Consider the following 21,911-nt stretch of genomic DNA (forward strand, 5'->3'; position numbering starts at 1 on the left):
CTACTTCAAATATCCCTTAAGCCTGATTTAAGCACCTATCTCTAAAAGCATATTCATGACACTGAATACTGATCATTGCATATCGTGTAACGCGGCTCGAGCTCGACTATGCTTTATTTTAGTTGGAATAATTGAATATCGGGCAACGATCTGTGAGGAAAGGTAGAAGCTAGTTTGATCGGGTAAATAAACGATAATGTCGGTTTAACGAGAATTAATAATTTCGATAGAAATTCCTCCATAACTTATTATCACGACGATCTTCGTAACTTTTACGATACAATTGATTATTAAACAGTCTGAGAAACTACCCTGTATCACTGATAGAACAATTCAATCTAATGGGTTGGATTAATTTTCGAAAGCTAAACGTGAAACACTGACGTCTTTAAATGTTACATTACGTTTACGAAGGAAACGATCCAATTAAAAACTTCTCGGAAACGTCGATTCCCATAAAGGAGAAGCTATCACACCTCGTAGAACAGCCATAGGCTAACGTATCAGGAAAGTTCTAACTAGCGCGACTAGATGTACTTCGTTTACGTCGCAAACTCATTTTCGAGTAAGAGTAGACGAAAAAAGGTATGGTAAAAAAAGAAGAAGAAGAAGAAGAAGAAGAAGAAGAAGGAAGTGTAAGAGAAGAAGCGACGTGGATCTCATGGTAAGCATATAGATCATCGGGTTTCATGGAATTTATCAGGAGACTTCTTTAATACGCGAGGTACGAGGTCCCACGTACTTTTCGTCGTCGGGGACGCATCGTCGGCCTTAAAAGTACGAGCTAGAACAAATTTATCACTCGGACGAGATCCGTTGAGAGAACGAGACTTTTCGTAATCCACGTTAAAGAGAAAGAGGTACCTGTCTTGTTGAAGAAGAGAAGCAGAGGAAAGAAATAGAAGAAGGTATTTCTCTGTTCGGGATAGAGTGTGCGAATTCTTTGGAAACGAGCTGAAGCGTAAGAGCTAAAGAGAAATAGTAAGAAAATGGGTTGGCGAGGGGATGGGGGGAGGGTTCAAGAGAGAGAGAGAGAGAGAGAGAAATAGGAAAAAAGTAGAAAGAAGTGACAAAAGAAAATGTCGATATTTGCAGTAGGGTGGTTCATGGGGAACGTTCGTTACGTCGAACATATCCTTGAAGTTTGATATCAAGAACGATCGCGAGACGAAGTAGGTTTACTGTGAAGGGAAACAGAGAAACGGAGAGTCCGGTACGGTATTGGTTCACCGTGGTCGTCCCAGCAAATTTCTGTCTTCTGTTCCGGCGTTCGACTATCCTTGATTCCTAAGCAAGAAATTCAAATAATCTTTCCTCGTCTTTCTCTATCACTTCGTCTCGTTTTATCCCAAAACCGAGCACGTTTCTGTTTCTCCGTTTTGGTTGCATCCCAATGTATTGGAATTCACTTTGGGGGTAGAATTAGATGGGGTCGGGGTGGACTAGAACGGTCCGACAGCTTGGGTTCCTATAGACTACAGAGAAATAGAAGCCACGTGAGAGAGAGAGAGAGAGATAGAGAGATAGAGATAGAGATAGAGAGATATTCAGTGTAGAAGGCTATAGTGGAAGCTGGTGACTGTTAGGGTAGGAATAAGTGAAAGCGAGGGAGAGAGAGAGAGAGAGAGAACAAGAGAAGGTGCAGAATAGTCGAGCGACGAGGCTTTACGATGATGGGGACTTCGACCGTAAAAGCCAACGCAAGACTATGCGCAATTCCTCTACCTCTCCTTTCACCCTCTCCTCTTTTTTACTCCTCTTCCTTCTTTTCTTTGTTTCCAGTATAATCTTTTCCACTCGACAAGAGATCTCACCGTGATCGCACGCGTACTCCCATAAATAAATGACGAAAATTTATCCAGCAATCTCGAATAATTATTTCTTTGTTCTATTTATCTTTATTAACGCGAAATCCTTTTAGCTTGTAATCGTAAGTCAAGTGTTTTTTTGTTCGATCAAGATGAAGAAAATGTTATCGCGTTTGCGTTATCACAAATGAGATATATTTTTAATCATCCGGTCATTCACGAAGTATGTATTCTCCTCGAGGTTACGTATATTACATAGTACATGGTGCACGCTAGAGGGCTACCAGGCAGTTGGATACCTACAACCTGCGTATGTATGACATGTATATATCTACATACATCGTCGTGTTACGTCAACTAGGTAACGGAATGCAGATTGCGGTCCGGCAACTGACCATAGTTACCATAGGAAGGGAACATACTGGAGTTAAAGGGGACGACGGTGGCACGTTATTCCACCGTAACAATCCCAAGGGATTATCAGTCGATTGAGAGAAGCGAGAGATAGAGGAAGAGAGAGAGGGGGAGTGAGAGAGAATTATTTTTAAAGAGACCAAGTCGAGTTGCCAACAATTGTGGTTCATCTTTACTCGATCATCCTTTCTCATTGTATCTATTCTACATTATGGTGAACTAGAAACGTTTCTCAACGTTTCTAAGAAGCAAAGTACTAGAAATTCTTCGATGAAAATGGCACACGAAATGATTCGCAATTTTCGTAATATGCGTAGGACTTAGAGTAAATAGTTCTTAAGCACATCGACTGAGCAGAAACTGCTCACGAAGAGACAGTTCGCAGATTCTGCTTCTCACGTCTGCGATATTCGCTAGCGACGCTAAATCCCAGGAAATTGAACCCTCGGGGCCATCGCCTTCGTGCAGTCGATCGATCGATGCGTAACACCGTCATCCAGATCCTTCGTATTATGTGAACGTTGAACAGCTCGTTCATCGTTTTAGGAAATATAATGTGTAAAGCATAGTTGGAAATTGTTTTCTAACTCTCAAGTTTAATTTTGCAAATTTGTTCACTTATATACACACACCCTATGTGTTTAATTATACGATATATCGAAAATAAGATGTCCGTTTAAATATGAAAAGATTAATGAATTTTTGTTTCTTTTTTTTTCTTCTCGCTAAAATATTACCGAAACGTTCTTACAATGGTCACGAGTTTATTCTCGACTTTAGAAGAAACTATATTGTTATGCTTATTAGAATGCCGAACATAAACGAGAGTTTGTACAATAGTAAGAGATTAATGATCAACTAACTCTCCCCGTATATTTCTCATGACATGAAATTCTGACAAGCAACTAAGCTGTTAAAATAGTTGGAGTAAACTGCATTATGTTACTGTTACAACATTACACGCAGAAGTAGGGTTCGTTTCTATGCCAGCTAAATAATTCATTAGAAAATCTTTCGAAAAAGAAATCTTATTATTTCTATTCAAGATTATAACGTGTTCTAGCTCATCCGTAGATATTAGAAGATTATTTCTCTCGATCCACGATAATAACCAAATTATTATCGAAAAATTCCACTTTCTACGTTCGACGTTTCAATAAGAATTCGAATATTTAAAAGTCGCAATTTCGAATTGTCAAGTAGAGATGAAAATGATTTGAGACGAGAACTGAGGGGGATAAGCATCGATTCTTTCTTCCGTGATGGAAACTGCAATTTTCATCGGCAGCTGATAGATCCTTGGGCTATCTTAGAAAACGCATTGCTAGGATTAATGAGTAGAGTTTGAGTTCGTCATGTGTCAGGGCGCGCGTAACGTGACTAACGACGCGAGAAAAGAACGGAGGAAATAGAAAAGAAAAAGAAAAAAAAAAGATAAGAAAATAGAAGAAAAATAGGTGAGAAAGATTCGTTCAGTTTCTTTCGACTGGTAGGAGGACTCCTTTCGAATGCAGACACAGTGCTACTCGTTTGTTTAAAATAAAATACTCCGCGATATCTTGTAGACAGGTAGATAGTAGGAAAGCAAGCCTGGATTTTCCTTAGATTTATGTTCCTGAAGATTTTAGCTTCTTACCTGGCCTGGATGTCTCGGGACAATCTTTTGAGTCGAGGTTTAAAAAGATACTTCGGCAAATCTTTTATCATGTTACTTAGTTAGAATTTTGTATTACGGTAATAATATATGTATTTCATCGTTTGAAAAATATCCACGATTTCGGTCATAAATCTAAATCTTTTGTAATATTCCAAAATCACGATTGAGAAGAAAAAGGATAAAAAAGGAAAGAAGAAAAGAAGAAAAAAAAAAAAACGTTCCCTTAGGTAAACTTACTTCGGCCGACATTTTAATTCGGAACCGTGTAGAGAACGTCTTCGCCACGTCGCACCAAAAATATTGTCTCCCATTCGCGATTGAGTTGTAGAAAAACGGGAGGAGAAAGAGAAAAAGAGAAATTATTTTCCCGAGTCGAGTAAAAAAAAAGAGAGAGAAATAGGTGCGAGCGAGCTAGCGCTGAAAATGCATGGAAGAAAGTTTCGTTCGGGTTTCCTCTGTTCCCGTAAAACTTACTTTCAACCACGCCCTAGAGTCTTCGCCGGGAGCAAATATCGCTATAGCCGGAAGGGTCGGAAAGTTTTGATTGTTCGAAAGTACCAAAATTCAGAATTCTTTATTTAGCGCGACGTATTTTTACTCGATTCTACGACAACTATAAAATGCTTTACATATCGGAAACAATAATTTTCTTTCTTTCATTTTTTCTCTCTCTCTCTCTCTCTCTCTCGAACCAATTTACAAGCGCATTTTTTCCCCTTTCTTTCTTTTTCTTTTCTTTTCTTTTTTCCCAAAACTTAATCTGATCGAGAAAATTCGCAAACGAAATAGAGTACTCGAAAGGTAATCTAAAAAGAACAAAAAAAGAAAAGAGATGCCGGTTCCAGATTACGTAGATACGTTCTCGTGCGTTTTTCGACCGTAGTAAGTCGTCAAAGAGATGAAAGCATCATATCCCAAGTTCGTGAACAAAACGACCACCTTTATTTTCTTGAAGATTGAAGCATAAGATCCGGGCTCGAGGAAAAAGCACGCTGTTCTATTATATCCCGTTGTTATAAATTCGAGTATGGTGAAGATATCTACTCGCGGTTGTGATAGTAAATTTCATTGGAGATCCGGTGCATCGAGGAAAGGAAGCGAAATGGTCCTTCGCTATGCATAAGTGATCCATATATTCGAAGTAGTGCACAAACTTGTCACTTTATTCGGTAACTACTCTGTCAAGTGACGCCTTACATGGATCCTTCTTTGCCTATCGCATAAACTCTACTTCCCAGTCCCTTCTCCTAGACTAGCGTGACCTACGACATCATCGTTTCGTGGCTGCTTCCTTCTCGTATAAACGAACGAAAAGAAGGAATGGGGAGTTGTATCGTACGGTTACGCTCATGCCTTTAAATCCTTCCGAGTGAACGGTGCCACCGTGAGGAACATACGACCAAGCAAACCACCCTCGGTGTTGTTCGCGCTAAGAGAGTGGAAGTAGCATCTATATATCCTCAGTCACGACACTACTTTCTCCCTCTTTCCACCCTCTACTTTCGTCTTTCCATTCCTCTTTACTCTTTTCATTTCTCTCTCTCTTTCTCTTTACTTTTTTTCTTTTCTTTTCTTTTTCTTTCTTTCGGTGTACCTTTTCAGATTTATTTATCGTCCGCCTCGAATCTTTGTCCCTGCCGACTATTCCTTACCGGGGTGTACAGAATTTGTCCAACCTCTGCCCTACTCAACCGCAAATTCGACGATCCCTTGGTTCCCTTTTTCTCTCCACGACGAATTTTTATCGAATATACTCCCACTCTCTCTTTCTATCTCTTACTTTTTATCATCATCCTTCTCAATTGGGTTTCACAATACTTTGATGTGTCTGAACTGGCGAGGGTAAATTTATCATAAAAAAAGAAAGAAAAACACAATATATTATTGGTACGTCAGATTACTTTAGAGTTTTTCTACTTCGATAAACTTTGGAGGGGGGGGGCCGAGGGTGGTTTTACTCTTCGCCAATGTTAAATTAGTTTTTCAAATAACAATACAAGACCCTCGCGTGTGATACGACTGGTACAATGAGACCTTGTTACCAAGACGTGCGTGTAGACAATTTCTTGTAACGTGTTATTTGGATTACGCAGCAATCGAAAGGTACATGAAACCTATGTCTATATTGCACTTTAATGTTCTTTACGTTAACGTCACTTTTTTACAAAAACTTTTTACACTGACCACGTAACTTTCCTCGAATAAAAATATATCAAAGAGTTTAAAGAAAGAAAGTTGAATAAAGTAAGTAGAAGAAAGAAAGAGGAAATAAAATAAAATAAGAAAAAAAAAACAGAAAAAAAAAAGAAATAGAAAAAGAGAAGGGAACGGACCATAGATTAGAAGGCACGTCAATCCAGAGTAGTACCAAAAAGTAAGGACGGTTTTCCCGATATTTTTCCTTTTACCCAAAGTCGCGGAGCGAGAGATCGGGAATACAATACGTATGAGCCAGGTATAATACATCGAATCGAGACGAAATGCCTTTTCACAAGTTCTTTTGAGCTTTCAAAGCTCGGAACAATATCTGACTTGAGATTGGGGTCGCGGGAAGTCCCTCGGGTAAGAAGTGTTATCTACGTTTCCCCAAGCCCGAAACGAGAGAGACCTCACTCCCCGCCTACCAGCATTCAGACCACCTTCAACCCCTTTTGCCGACCAAGCACTCACCTCCCATTTTAATCACTACTTCTGATAGCCTCGCCGATTGGATCGGGGACCTTTCCGTACACCCGGTGTACAGTTACAGTTCTGAAAGGCGAAGGCATTTTACGACGTGCTAACCTCACGTTACTTTAAGGATTATAATTATATAATATATATATATATCTTCTATATCGTAGCTAACAACAAGCAACCAAGTTAAGTAATTATACTTCTCGTTCTGGCTTATGGACAAATTTGAAATACATATTTTATTTCTTTGCTGATTGAATTCACAAAACATTTGATTTCTCTCTCTCTCTCTCTTTTTTTTTTCTTTTTTTTCTATCGCGTCACATTGTCGCATAGATGACCGATACCATCATATCGATTATTTCACATATTTGCTATACATTTAATGAAAAGATATTGAATTTTTTGTCTTTTCTTTTTTTTTTTTAGATACAGAACATTTTTGCCGATCATTCAATAACGATGGGAATTCGGTTCTTTCTCGAAAGAATTTCCATAGAAGGTTGTCAATTTCTCTGCAGATGCCTATTCACATTCTACGAAATGCATTCCAACGACTAATTTAATATGTATTTATAATGTTAATCGTTAAATGTCACACTTTGTCTATTCGTAGAGTTGCGATTTATTATTGCATTCGATGGAAAATTGTTGTCAGATAATTTTTGTTGCAATTAATAACGAAAAATGAGAAATACGAGATGTCGGTAATTTCTACGCGTCTTACAAGAACTTAATAATTCTTTTTATACTTCATCAGTCTCTGATTTGGAGCCCCATGAGAAACACCACCGATTTCACGTTGGGCGTTCAACGTGTTAAACATCCTTCTTACTTTCCGGACATAAATTTATTAAGTTATTTAACTTACCCAATTATAGTTAGAACGTCCAAACAATGCGACTTTCGTTATGCGATTATACTCGGCTTGTATTTATCTCCCGCCAAGACGTATGCAAGTGTGCAATGTTTCCCCGAGTATTTTGGACAAGATGCGATAGCTTTCTTAGAGGTTGAAACACGGCGCGTATTGCTTTACCCGTTCCTAAGTTGGAACAATGGACGAACTTGCGAATTGTTCTAACGTTTATTATGCTCCGTGTTTCTATTCTGTCTCTGGGAACGTTCCAAGATAGAACGAGAAAGGGGAACGGACAGAAGAGAGATGTTGGAAGATTGAAAAATAAATATTGTAAAAGTACGGGAACATTTTCTCGTAGAATGTCGACTTACGAAAGGAGAACGAAAGAAAGAGAAAAAAAAGAGAAAGAAGGAGAGAGAGAGAGAGCGAGAGAGTGCGAGAACAATATTCCATCGTACAAGGGTAGAAATTTCGCGAGAGGATTAATCACGTCGATGTAGCTCGATTATGAGGAGAGCTTAAAGGGAACACTCTCAGGTCGCTATTAAGCTCTCGATCGTTCAAGTACTTATTATTCACACAGGTCTAACAGTGGCAATTAAAATTTTCTACGATACGACGGGCACATGCCTCACGGGAATTTCATTTTATTGATATTTTTCCTACGCGTTAATCGCCCCGGGAATTGCGATCTCTCGACTACTAAACCCCCCCGCTCCGTCCCCACCCGCCACCCTCCTTTACCCAACGTAAAACTAAAAATAACGCGTCTCTTTTATTCCGTTAATCGAATCTAACAGTATATCGCATCACTATAGAGATACCAATTAACGAAGAGAAACACTTTAATGTTTTCGCGTATGAGAAAAGCGTGAAATGAAATAATACGCGATAATAAAAATTCAACTTATAATCACTGATATAGGCACCGTAAACATTTTACGATGGAAAAACTAAAATTATCGATTTATTTCGCGAAAATAATAATCTCCCTTCTTTTCTTTTTTTTTAATCCGAACGAACGAACGAACGAACGAACGAATGATGTATTAACCGTAAAGGTCTAATTCGTCTAACCGACATAGTTGACTTTAAATTGCCACTATGTTCCTTTCAACCGCTTTTCATGCGCTTGATTCGAGCCTTTACCGTCGCGCGAGAGTTTAAGCAAATCTTTTAATGAAAGAGCGGTCCAAAGTTTTCCGTGGCGTTCCAACGGAGCTCACGATTCACTGGAATTTCCTAATAGCATCAAAATCTAATCTTCTAGTCGAAGGATGAGGAAGCAAGTTAAAGAGAGAGAGAGAGAGAGAGAGAGAAACAGAGAGAAACTCAAATAAGGCCCAAAGGCTTCCTTGATGCTTAGTGAGTTCCTTGTTATTGTTATTGAGATGTGTAGATAGCACGTTTCAGTATAGTATAGATATATAATTATATGTATAACTGTAGGCAAGAGAGAAATAGAAGGAGGAGGAGGAGGAGGAGGAGGAGGAGGGGGTGGAGGCAGAACAGAATGGATATACGATCTACAGCAGTTACCAAGGGAAATGGTTGATTAGGACTTGGTAAAGGGTGCAAGGTGGTGCAAGGGACGGATTTGGTGATGTAGTCAGTCTGAGATGTAGCCGCAAGCTATGCATATGGAATGCTCCCTCACGAGCCGGTGGTTTGAGAGGCGTTAACAGGGGGCTCCCTTGATCCAGGACTGTACTATCTTAATTAATTTGCCTTTAGATTGAAAAATGTTAGGGGGAAAAATGTTACTTTAATTATTCAGATATCAGCACCTTTTACGATATTTCGGTACTTTCCTATTTCCTTAATTAATGTTTTCCATAGCGAGATTACCTTGCTGTTATTTCCTTTCTCTTCTCTTCTCTTATCTTATCTTCTCTTTTTCTTTTTCTTGTATTTTTCTCTTCAACCTCGTGCCATCGCTAAATCATTAACAGCGTTACGAGGTCATATGGAAATTTTTAATGCATTATGCAGTGGCCGCGTACCGCAAAGTTTACGAGCATTAGAGTTATTGAAAGTGTTGCTATAACTATTTAGGAAGAGCTAACTACTGAATTAACCGACCTCTCTCCTTCTCAGAATGAAAGTTCACACCGTTAAGAAAGTTCATAAGTTTATATAGACTTTAATTTTACGTTGAACTTCATCCCTGAGCAAAATCGCTTTAGTTTTGTCTTACTTACACTTTCGCGGTCAGAGCGCGAAACGTTAAGAAGCTTTGAACGTTAAGATTGAGCGGTAAACGGTAGACGGCGCTTATGCTAGAAAAGTAACCTAATGAAACTTAATTTTCATGCTATTCTGGTCACGCTGGAAAAAGAAACTAAGGAAAGGAGAACTTGAATATTCTCCAATTTCGTTTATATTTGATACTATCAAAATCTTATCTATGTCGAAACGGACAGGTGAGATTTACCGCGTCTAGAATTTAAGCTTTAGACTCCTCGGATATTTGCTTTGAGCGCGAACTTTCGTATAGAACGTGCCGTACTAGTAAAGTGTCGTCAGTAAAGAGAATTTTAAGTTAACGCCGTTGGTGCATCGAAAATTCATCGTTTTCGCGAGCTAGCATCGTCGTCCTCGTCGTCCTCGTCGTCCTCGTGTATCTCGTTTTTATAATATATTCTCTGTAAGAGGTAACAAGCATCGTAAGGGAGTAAGTATCGAACAGTTTTTTTCTTTGAGAAAACCGACCGAAAGAATAAGATAATTATTATTCTTCGTAGAATCGTAGAAAAAAAAAACACATTTGTTAGAAAAGTATACCGATGATAATGCGATAAAAAATAAAATATAGTAGTGGTGGTGGTAATATTAGGTTGTCCCATAAGTTCCTTCCTTTCTTTCTATGCAACTTCAACAGACGATATTTGTTATTTAAGATTGATTTACTGTATTACATATGAACCATACTTTGAAAGAGCTGTGAGACGACTGAAATCAATGCCATAAATGAATGCATGTCTACGAACATAGCCGACTCGAAGTCATATATAGGGTGACGCGGAAATAACTTATGGGACAAGCTAATAGTTGTGCGCAGGGTAACTGTAGGATGGTCGACGTCCCTGGCCGTTCGACCATCCTCCCTACTACCCTTGCCACTACCACCACCACAACCACCATCTCGGGGAGGGTGGGCTCGTAGGGGTGAGCGGCGGTGGCGGCGGCAAGGGATGATTTTGGTTTGGTTCTCAGTCGTCACGACGGCAGCGCCCTGCCGGAGGCTCCAGTCCGATCGCAGCATCACTTGCGGTGCTTTCGCGCGCGCGAATCTCTCTCTCTCTTTATCCGTCAGTCCAACTAACGGGAAACGGCTATTTCTTTTCCCCCTTTTTTTTCTTCCCCGTTATATATATATATGTATATATATGTATATATATCTACCTGAGTGACGTGAAACGCTTTTCTCTTTTTTTTCTTCCGTCTAAATCCATCCCTTTTTCCACCCCCCCCACCCGGGATTTTTTATTTTTTTCTTCTGCCTACTCTTTTTTTTTTTAATATTCACACTACTACTACTACTACTACTACTACTACTACTTTCATCTTTCTTTCTTTCTTTCTTTCTTTCTTTCTTTCTCTCTTTTCTCTTCTTCCGCTTTTCGCAAAGAGACAGAGAAAGAGCTCGAGATCGAGCACGAGAGAGAGAGAGAGAGAGAGAGGGAGAGGGAGAGGAACAACAGATAAGAGGATAAAACGCGCGTGTTACGATAAGAGAGAAGAACGGTCAAAGGGTTAAAAAGAAAAGAGTTAACCGTATGAAATACGACGCAACGTTCGTAAATAGTATTGGAAGATAAAAGCGTGTTAAGTGCAACAGATAAGATAATAAGAGAAGAGAAATTATAGTTAGTTAGTTACACTTGTACTTTTTATCTCTCGGTCATTTGTTTGCTTTGTTTTTCTGTGTGTGTTTTTTCTTTTTTCTTTTTTTATTATTATTATTATTATTATATATTTCGTTTACGATCATGTAACCCGCGAAGACGATGGGAAGAAAAGTGTTGTTGTTGTTGGAGTATCAATATCATCGTCATCATCGTCATCATCGTCATCATCGACGTGGACGACGCGGGATCGAACGATCGGATGATGTTTCTTATTCGCGCCGACATTCGCGAGGAGTTACGATAACGTGGGTTCTTCCTCGATAAATTCCATATTTTCTTCCTAAGATTTTGATTCACTCTCTCTATACATCTTCTTATTCCTTTTCTTCCAGCTATACTCCTTGTCGTAACGTTTTATCAATGAAATTTTGGGACTTGGTCTCAACCAGATCCACCGTCGGATTGGTTCCACCAACGAAAAAATTACCCTTGAAAATTTCTTCGATTTATTTCAAATCCTTGTTCCTATCTATACACAATCCTCCCCTCTACCCTCTTCCCCAATAAAAAGCAGTTTCATTGTTTGGTGTTATCGAGTGCGTTGCTACGTGATATTAACAAGAATTCGTCTCTCTGCCCCCCTTCAACCCCCAACTTTTTCACGGGAAGAGTATAAGTGGACTTATCGGTGTGCATTTTCTTATCTCTTATTCTCGAATTTGTTGGAAAGATTCGAAATAATTGTTCGAGCATTATAAGGGAAAATAATTCGTGTTACAATTGTGTCGCGGGGACTAAAATATATTATCGATTTAATCTATTGGAATAATCAAAACAGTGTCGGCCGCGTGTATCGATCGATCGATCGATCGATCTATCGTGAAACATTTGCGTGTGAACAGTGTATTTTATTGCGATAAGATAATAATAAGAAAATAAATCGAAATTTCGCGTTATTTGTCACAACGTTAATATCATCTTTGAGGGAGTCAAATTACGGAAGGTTGGGGGATGCGTGTGACGACGACGAGGGTAGTAGCTAACAACAACAACAACAACAACAACAAACAACGGATGTGTTCGTAACAAGAAACGATTTCAAGGAGGATTCACCGGAAGCTCTGCTCGTGTTCTCGCAAGCTCAACCGGGGGGTTTAGTGAATTAAAGGGCAGTGTGCTTTGATAAAAGTGAATGGATATTTCTTTGCATATGAAGTGCCACACGTCGTGTTGTTAACATCATCATCGTAGTCGTTGTTACATCGTTCTCGCGCCATTTTCATCATACCCGGTTCTTCCTCTTTTGTGTTTCCTGCTGAAATCGAAAAAATTCGAAGAGGAAAGGAAGAAGGAAACGCGGAGGAACAGTTCTATCTCTCTCTCTGTCTCTCTAACGAGGTAAAGCCGCTTTTCTTCAACTATTTTCTTCGTTCTATACTTATCCGTTACTATTTCTTTTTTCTTTTTTTATTTTTTTTTTCTTATACCTTTGTCTCGTCGTCTTCCATCGCTCGATTCGTTTTACAAATCGATTTTCTTCTATCTATAACACAACTCTCTCTCTCTCTCTCACTCCTCGACGTAATCTTTTGGGAAAGCCACGAGAAGGCTTTTCAATTTCAAAGGATTCCAACGAAGTTTCGAGCTCGTTCAAACACTCCAAAGGTATATTTTCGAACGGACGAAAAGAATCCCTTGTATGGAGACCTCCTACGAGAGTCGTTCGGTTAGAAAAAGAGTGAGCTTTGAGTTCTAAGGTGTAATGGAACTTTAATTCTGTTTTATATAGAAATTCGATTGGTTTAACAGGTGCGTCAGACTTCATTTTATTCTTTCGAAGTAAGTATTGTTCGTGTTACGAGTAATAAGTTTTTTTGTTTCTTTTTATATAATGTACTCTGATCTATAACAATATTATTTGTAAATTATAAATCAAAATCCATTTTTCAATAGTATACTACGATCTTTTCCACTTCGTCTTACTTCGAGCTTAGGATATCGATGTAATATCAAATAGAATTATAGCCATAATGTGATCCATTACTTGCACGTGTCCTAACGCCATCCATTTCTCAGATAGAAAATCTCGAAGTAGAATGTACGACGATTCTCTCTCTCCCTCTCTTTCTCTTTTTCTTTTTCTTTCGATTTTCAAGACATATTTATGATCCCATTGAAGTTGCACCCATGTTCTATTTCTCTCATTTGTGACCACGTGATTTAGAAATTTATCGAAACCCTATCTAATTTCTGTAGCAACCCCGTGTCCTAGGATGTAAATTAATATAGATCGAAGTAGCCACGTGTCTCTGACGCGGAACCAATGCGATCTTTTATACGAACGTTGGAGTAGAAAAAAAAGAAAAAAAGAAAAGGAAAAAAAAAGAAGTAGAAAAAAAAAGCGAGTAGGACTTTTCACCTCCTTTAGAATAAGTTTCCCCTAGAGAGAGAATCTTCTTTCAACGGCGCGTAAATTCATTTTCCACGGTGTGCAGCAACTATATACGAGGAACGAGGGAAGCATCGAAAAAAACAATTCCGGATGCTCCTTCAAGGACGGTACCGTGCCGTACCGTTACGAAGCCACCGAACGACGGGGTGGGGGTGGTTGTGGTGGTGGTACACCCCTAATGCATAATAATTAAATGGCCAGAGCACCCGATTTCGCTTTAGAAAAGTTCATTTCAATTTACAAACTGGTCGAGTTGATAATAATGTGACCACCGTGAGCTAGAGGAAAAATTCAATTCCCGTTATCACGGACACAACCCTAATGGATTCGTCATAAAAGAATGTTGACCGTCATAAATGGAAAAGGAGTTTAAAATCCTTTAATCTGTTTTCACCACCACCACCACCACTCGCCGTCGCGAGAGACCACCTCGTCCGGGCCGTAAAAGAAGAAGAATATGAGAAAGAAACGAATCAAAGAAGAGTGAAAACTCATTAAAATAAATACGATTCTCTAATTCGGTCTCTGGAAAACAACGTTTCACCCGTAGGAAGCAGATAACAGTCAAGTTATTTCGAATAATCCTTTCGTTTTCGTTATCACCAATAACGAGTTCCTTAATTTTAAACGGTATAACACAAAATTCGTATTTAAACTTTATACTTTTTTGGATGAAGAAAACTAACGTTATTATTCCTGTGCTTTCGATCGGAATCGAACGTAACGAAATTTAATGAACGCGTGTTTGTACAGAAATAAAAAAAAAAAGAAAAAACTGATAGCAGCAAATACTTGGATTTCTGTAACGAAAGGGGGCTTTAGGTAAAGGAAAATGAAACCATTAGAGGATTTATGAAAACGAGATCAATTAAAATGCTCGATGATGGTAAAATAACAAATGATATTTTCCTATCTGATTGTACGCAAGTGTATGTATAACGGAGTAATACGGGGTGGTAATATGGCCGACGGTAAACCGTATCGACGTCGTTTTTCTTGGACAAGAATTGATCTCGTTGGAATAATAGAACTCGAATCTCACAAGAGCCGAGCCGAGCCGAGCCGAGAAGAAGGATCGTCGAGAAGATGATGCAGGAAGGGTCGAAGGGGGAAGGTGGTGGTAGTAGTAGTAGGTTACGATTGGTGAAACGGAGAAGAAGAAGAAGAAGAAGAAGAAGAAGAAGAAGAAGGTGGAGAGGTCGACGGTGGGAGAGGGGAATCGAATAATGGGTGAATCTCGCGCAAAACTCGGATGATTGATGGAAGAAGCGGATGGAGGACAGAACGCGTGGGAGATGGTGGCGATGGTTCTGATGGTGGTGGTAGTGGTGATGGTGGGAAAAGATGGCACGAAAAACAAAAGGAAGAAAGGAAATATCTAAGTGTGTGTGTATACGTGTGTGTAGAAAGGAATGAACGAGTTTGCGTATGTGTGTGTGTGTGTTCGGAATAGGTCAGTATACACGTACATATACGTAGGATTTCTTCGATCGTATTCGAACGGGTCTCGATAATAACGATAGCAGTGTGACGTAGTGCGCTACTCCGTAGGTAGAAGAACCGTCGATCGTCCGTCTTTCGAATAATGAGATTTCTATCTTTTCGGAAAGGGAATATTTATCACTCGCGGATCGTAACGGGTAGAGGCGACTTCGTGCTACTACCATCCATCCGACATTCCGTTAGATCGTTCAATTTTCTTCTGAAAATGTAACGAGAAATAAGAATGAAGATACGTCGGGTGCACTTATTGTCATATATATAATAACACTTTCTACATTTTCTCGTATCGAGACACTGCTGCATTCATCCGTCACTTTTCACTTATATGTATATATATATACGTATGGTATATCCATGTATACGTATATTATATTTATTCTCATTTCGCAACGGAAAATTCCCATTGAAAAATTCACGACCGTTCCCATCTTTCTTTTCTCTGCGGTAATTTTTGACCTTCTTTTACGGGAGTAATATCCTTCCCTGTATTTCTACGAACGATAAAAAAGTTAACGTACGTATATACATACATACATACATACGTATATACATACATGCATACATTGTGCGTTGTTTCAAGTAAATTAGGGAGGACGATACTTAAGGGAAATATTCGTCGAGTTTATTCACTAACCGAGCAAGCTTAAATCAACCTAGGTATGTATTACACATACGTACACTTATACTCGTATACCTAGGTAAGATAATTTTTAATGGATTTGATATTACCCATATCTATTGCAGCTCATTTATTATTTTATTTGTCGAAATAATGAATGAAAAATAAAAAAGATAACTGCATGTAAAGAAAAATAAAAAAGAGAAGGAGAGAGAGAAAGAGATGAAACTAGTTCTAGCTAGTATCGGTTAGCGATTTTACGATCCTCGACGTTACTGTACCATACGAAATAATCTTATCGGTTCGTCATCGATTTAACGACGAAACGATGCGGAGGAATCGACCATAACTTTTGCTATATGTCGGAATATCAAAATACGAGAGATATTATTGAAATCGATTACTTCCTCGTGCAATCTCGGAGAATTTCAATTCCAATTTGTTGTATTGGATAAATTCGTGGTTGTAATAAAAAAGAATAAGAAAGGAAAAGAAAAGAAAAGAAAAGAAAAGAAAAATTGTACGAGAAAGTAAAGGGTATCTGTATCTCATTCATTGAACGTATTCTCACGAAGAATGGAAAGTGCAACGTGTCGGGCTTGGACGAACGCGTTGACGAACGCGCTGACGAAACGGGGTTGGCGGAGAGGTGAGGAGGAGGAGGAGGAGGAGGATCGCGCGGTTAGAATATATAATATCTTTTATCGTTCGATATTTAACGAGATACGGCGGCAGAGTACGGGCACGCGGGATTAAACTAATCACTCACGGTTTCGGAACAGGCACAACGATTCTACACGTTTCGCATCGAAGGCCGATTAGCGCATTTGTCATGCAGCCGGAGTATCTCGGGTTCGAGCGTAACCCATTAAAGGGAGAGAGAGAGAGAGAGAAAGAGAGAGAGAGGGAGAGAGAGGAAGAGAGATGAGTAGCACGAGTTCGTATGCAAGGACGACGACACACAATACAATGGCTGCACCCGTGCAAAGACGATGATTCGAACTCTCCTAAGTGAACGCCGTCCATGATCAATGGAAGGGATCATCCTATATATATATATATATATACATATATATTTTAGAGTAGGTGTTGTGGATGGGGAACCGAAGCGGTTCGTCATCCGTCGAAATTCTGCGCGTGACATTGTCCTCGGTTCCTCTTTCATCTCGTATCTCTGCCTCACATACAAACACACACACGTACTCACATACGCGTTTATACACACGCGGGGTCTTCCACTTTCAAGAGGGATTAATCTATAGCCATACACCACCAATGGGTGTTACCTCAATGCAATATGCAACGCGTATCCGCGAGGCTTACGGATTAATGAAGGATGACGAGAGAAATGACGGGTTTCACGCGTCCGAAATTACTACGAGCTCTCTCTCTCTCTCTCTCTCTCGTGTTAGTACTCGTGCTCGTGCTCGTGCTCGTTCATCTCGAAGGTAGTAAGCTTTCACGCGTGAAACATCGTTCAGTTGCGGAACGTTACGTGTATTACACCCAACACACACGTTTCTCGTTGAATGACGGAAAAGTACTGTTGTGCGGGGTATTATACCTCCCCCCTTCCCCCCTTCACTCTCCCTCCTTCCCCCTCACCGACTGTATCCTTGAATTTGTCGCGCGCGTAAAGATCTCATTTGAAAGCGTCGGTATAAAGTTCTTCCTTTTCCCCCACCTTCTTCTTTATTTTTTTTCTTCCCCTTTTTTCCTTTTCCTTTTTTACCCTCTCCCCCGAGTAAATGGGAGACGAGAGAGAGAGAGAGTGGTAAAGAGATACAAATTCTTTCGTGGAAAGAAACGGACGTTAATACTTTGCTTCGTAAAAATGTTCGTGAAATTGTGTTGGAAAGCTCATCGAACAAAAAGTCCGTGCGAGCCACTGTAGGAGAGGATACCTGTTGGGAAAAAAAAAATAAAGGAGAAAGGCTTTTTCCATTCTTTTGACGTTTTCATTGATAAAATATATTTCGTAGGATGGTACGCGTAGTCATCGTTCATTCGAAAGTATCAAATTTGTTCATATACAACGTATAAATATTTAAAGATCGAAAATAATAAAATAAAATTCTTTCGCGAATGTTTTTCGTATAACTTTGATTCGAGAATATCTTTTTTTTCTTTTTCTTTTTCTTTTTCTTTTTCTTCTTCTTCTTCTTTCAAGATAAAATAGTTCTTCGATCTAAAAACCCGTACGGTTTTCACTTTGTACGTAGATTATTCCGACGATTCGCGTACTTCCGTTTTATCGTGATACGTGTGCATAAATACAGGGTACATGGAGTGAAAAGTGCATATGAATTTCAAGAACATGACACGTACCTTCCACGGAAGAGGCCGTTTTATCCCCTTTTATTTGCACACGGCTCGTTAGAGGTTTACAAATGCGCCGCGTTCTCGCAACCTGTTTTTATCCCTCCATTCTTTTTTCATCCATCACCCCTTTGCTTCTTTTATTATTTTTTTTCTCCCCCCCTCTCTCTCTCTCTCTCCCTGTCTTCTTTTTCTTCATTTTGTTTTTCACTCTTCGACGAACGATAACGCAACGTAGAATAATATACATTATCAAGGTAAACAAGTAAATTTGGAAATTTACGATAATTCGAGATTTTTATACACGAGATACAACATACGCTTATATACCTATACATATATTGTTTTTTTTTTCTTAATTTAAATGAAAATAAATTGTAATTAATTAATTAATAATCATAACGAAACGATGAGAAAACGCGATACGAGCGTAACTAAATCTTCTACTCGATCAAATACGTATAATTATTCGACGTTTAATATCAGCATTATCAATAGTTACGTATCGTGTTTTCCGTGAAAAGAATTGTTAAAGTGTTGACCATTGCAGGTCAACCACCTCGAAAGAAGCATGCACTTGTGCTACTTTTCTTTTTTTTTCCACGTTTTTAACTAGAGTACGAAACAGTCAGAGAAAACTAAAGCTGAAACTAAAATATACCTTAGAAAAGTGGTCCGTCGAGTCAGACTAGACGTGGCATTCATGGAAGTCTCTTTGGAGGAATATTCCCATGAACGTCAGCACTTTACAATGGCGTAAAGCAACGAACAACGACCAATGTTCTGCTAACTAAACAGTCCTCCTAGTTTGTGAACACATCTAGTGTCAATGATAACCTTAACATTTCTTTCACCTATTAATCGTTTTAATGTAACTCATTATCAAGATTATTGCACTGCTAATAGTTCAATTCGACAAATTCGTACTTAATTAAACAACGATCTAGCCAATCAGGATGAAATTGTAAAATGGTGCACGATTTAACCAGGAAACTTAGATCGATCCTATTTAATTGTAAATCCATTACTTCGAGTAATATTTGTAATATATTGTTATATTCATTTAAATCATTTCAAAAAAATATCTTGTTTTATATGATTTAAAGGGGGGGGGGATTAATTTTTAACACGAATCTCGACACATTTATTTCTTATATTTTTCCCCTTCCCCCTCTGGATTTATTCTATCCTCGATTAATATTTACTCTACCTTATCACGAACGATTATACATTTTCCTACGCATAAATGAATAATAATCGGTAATAGTGGTAGATAGAAATTTATACGTTACGCTTATCTACAAGCTGTTCGAGTTAAACGTTGTGCGTTTGAGCAATATAATTAGAAGAAATTTTTATACTGTCGTGTATGTTCAAAAGTAACAATTAATTATCCTCAATTTATGAGCCGAAAATTTTGGGATACTAATGCAAATTCGTACCATTTGGAATGTTATTAGTGTGGCGAGTTTTTCGGTATCATTATATTTATTTTGTTTTCGTTTTTTCTTTTATTCGGTTCATTTGCAAAAAAAAAATAAATAAAAGACAAATAAAATGAACAGAATTCGCAGTCGCAGATTAATGAGATATGTCGTACATCACGTAGACGGTAAAAGTGCCGCACTGATCGCGTATCGCGTGAAGAGAGAGAAATGATATACATACCGTGATATAATAAAGCTCATATATCCGACGGAGTTATGGCTGTCGCGAGTCCCAAAAGAAAAAAGAAATATAAGAAGAGGAAATGCTTTACATTTGCTTATATTATGGACGATATAATACTCGAGAACGTAAGAAATCACGTTAAAAGTTTAGAACTTCTTCCTCACAACCTTGAAATATTCTATAAAACAGACTTGAAAATATATTCTACGTGAAATCTATTTAATATTTTATACCAGTCGTGGACAATGATAAAAAAGAAATGTGATATATTTTAATTTAAAGCAACGAAATAATTACGAATGCAATTTTACAAATAAAATTTCTTACGAATACGATAAATAATGAGAACGTTGAAGAATCGTAAGAAAGATATTCGTTAGTAAGTTTGAAAATAACATTCTAAACAAAAAAAAACGCAAAGAGAACAGAAAGAAAGAAAGAAAGAAAGAGAGAGAGGAGAACACAAATCGTTGTATATAATAATAAATTTCCAACCGTTATTGATAATGCATTTCTAGTTTTTATTTTGAAGAGTTTACCGATCGAATATCGAAGTCGAGTAGAAGTTTACATTGTTTTCGAGTAAACGTACATTCACCAGGTTCGCGGGTGTAATCGTGTAAGGTGGTGGACAAGCTGCTTGTAACAAATGGACCCAGTTGCATGGCGTAACTGTGCGGAATACGCAGGAGCCAGTGTGTTGGTTTTCGGCCAGTGCAGCAACAGCAACAGCAGCAGCAGCAGCAGCACCACCCTTTCGCGGCTCGTGTTTGCTCTTCAGCAAGCAAGCACGCACATACTACTCTCTCTCTCTCTCTCTCATTCTCTCATTCTCTCACAGAAGCTCTCTCACTTTCTCTTTGGTGGGAATACAGGCAGCGCATGTACCCGGAGCATTTTACGTAGCAAGCATAAAGCGAGAAAGCAAACAAAGTGGACGGTATAATTTCACAGTACCGGAATGACACGCTGATTGCAGCTGCGGGATGCAACTGCGGAATGGGCTTTGTATACGCTGCGACATACTGTCCGACTTTTCTTCTTCTTATTATTTCTTCTCTTATTATCTTACTCTTTTTCTCCTCCTTCAACGTGTTTGATCATTTCATTTCCCCTAAAGCCATCTTCTCGGAAACAAACAAATAAAAAAAATAGAAAAACAAACCTTACGTCAGTTTTTTATATTTCAAATAGAATCGAATCAGAAACGAAACGGATTCGATAAACGCGTTACCTGGGTTATACGTACAAATCAATTTCTTACTCACGTTTATTCGTTACTTATACAAAGTACAGAGAAATTTCTCCTTTCATTCACAATCTTCCATTCAATCAATCCAAGGAAGAAACAGAGAAAGAGAACGAAAAGTCATTCGTTTCCATAGTTTCGCTGTTCCAGTGTTGTGAGCATTGCTGCGAACGAGCGAATGATCTAATATATATATATATACCACTAAGAGTAACGAAATTTAACGTGACTGTTACATAAGAAAAGAGACGTCTGCTACTAGTAGTAGTCTCGATCCTTGTTCCAGAACCAATTCTGACTTTTGCTGCTCGCTACGTGAAAGGCGGTAATACAAGGGTGGTTACGGTTTCTGTCTCGTTTATACGTATGTGCTATTTCCATCTCTGTCTCTCTCTACTATTTCCTCCAACCCTCTCCTAACTTCTAGCAGCAGCAGCAGCAGCAGCAGCAGCAGCAACAGCAGCAGAGGAGTCGCAGCCACCGTCGGTGTAGATGAATATTTTACAAAAATGTATGCCTCAAAGAACCCAGTCATTCCCATTCACGGTTGCTCGATTTTCTAGTGGCACACGGCGCGTGCACACGTGCGGTGGGTGGGTGGGGGTGGGGGTGGGGTTAGGGTAGGGGCTGCTCGCATCGTACGTACATATTTTCTACGTTTATGCCTATGTCTGCTGCTGCCGAGTATACGTTAGTTTCTCTCGCAGACCTAGCATTATGTTTTTGTCCGTGTTTTATTTCTACGGCCTCGTACCTTTTTTTTTTCCCCTCCGCGTACATAGTGATAAATATACGTGTAGAATTGTGTACTCTCATATATGTAAATGTTA

The 21,911-nt window shown here is 38.9% G+C and overlaps 1 protein-coding gene across 7 annotated transcripts in view; it reads left to right on the plus strand.

Annotated features, from left to right (window-relative positions):
* The first annotated feature begins 11,039 nt into the window (after positions 1-11,039).
* LOC122522184 (lachesin-like) overlaps positions 11,040-21,911 on the plus strand; it is a 147,044-nt gene continuing 136,172 nt past the window's right edge. For 4 of the 7 annotated variants that reach the window (XM_043643018.1, XM_043643023.1, XM_043643024.1 and 1 more), the window contains exon 1: positions 11,040-12,666. The gene's annotated coding sequence lies outside the window, so the exon portion shown is untranslated. The remainder of the gene's footprint in view (positions 12,667-21,911) is intronic. The other 3 variants (XM_043643019.1, XM_043643022.1, XM_043643020.1) reach the window with 3 other exon arrangements.

This window comes from Polistes fuscatus, unplaced genomic scaffold, assembly GCF_010416935.1.
Source record: "Polistes fuscatus isolate 324 unplaced genomic scaffold, CU_Pfus_HIC Scaffold5, whole genome shotgun sequence".
Classification (NCBI taxonomy): domain Eukaryota; kingdom Metazoa; phylum Arthropoda; class Insecta; order Hymenoptera; family Vespidae; genus Polistes; species Polistes fuscatus.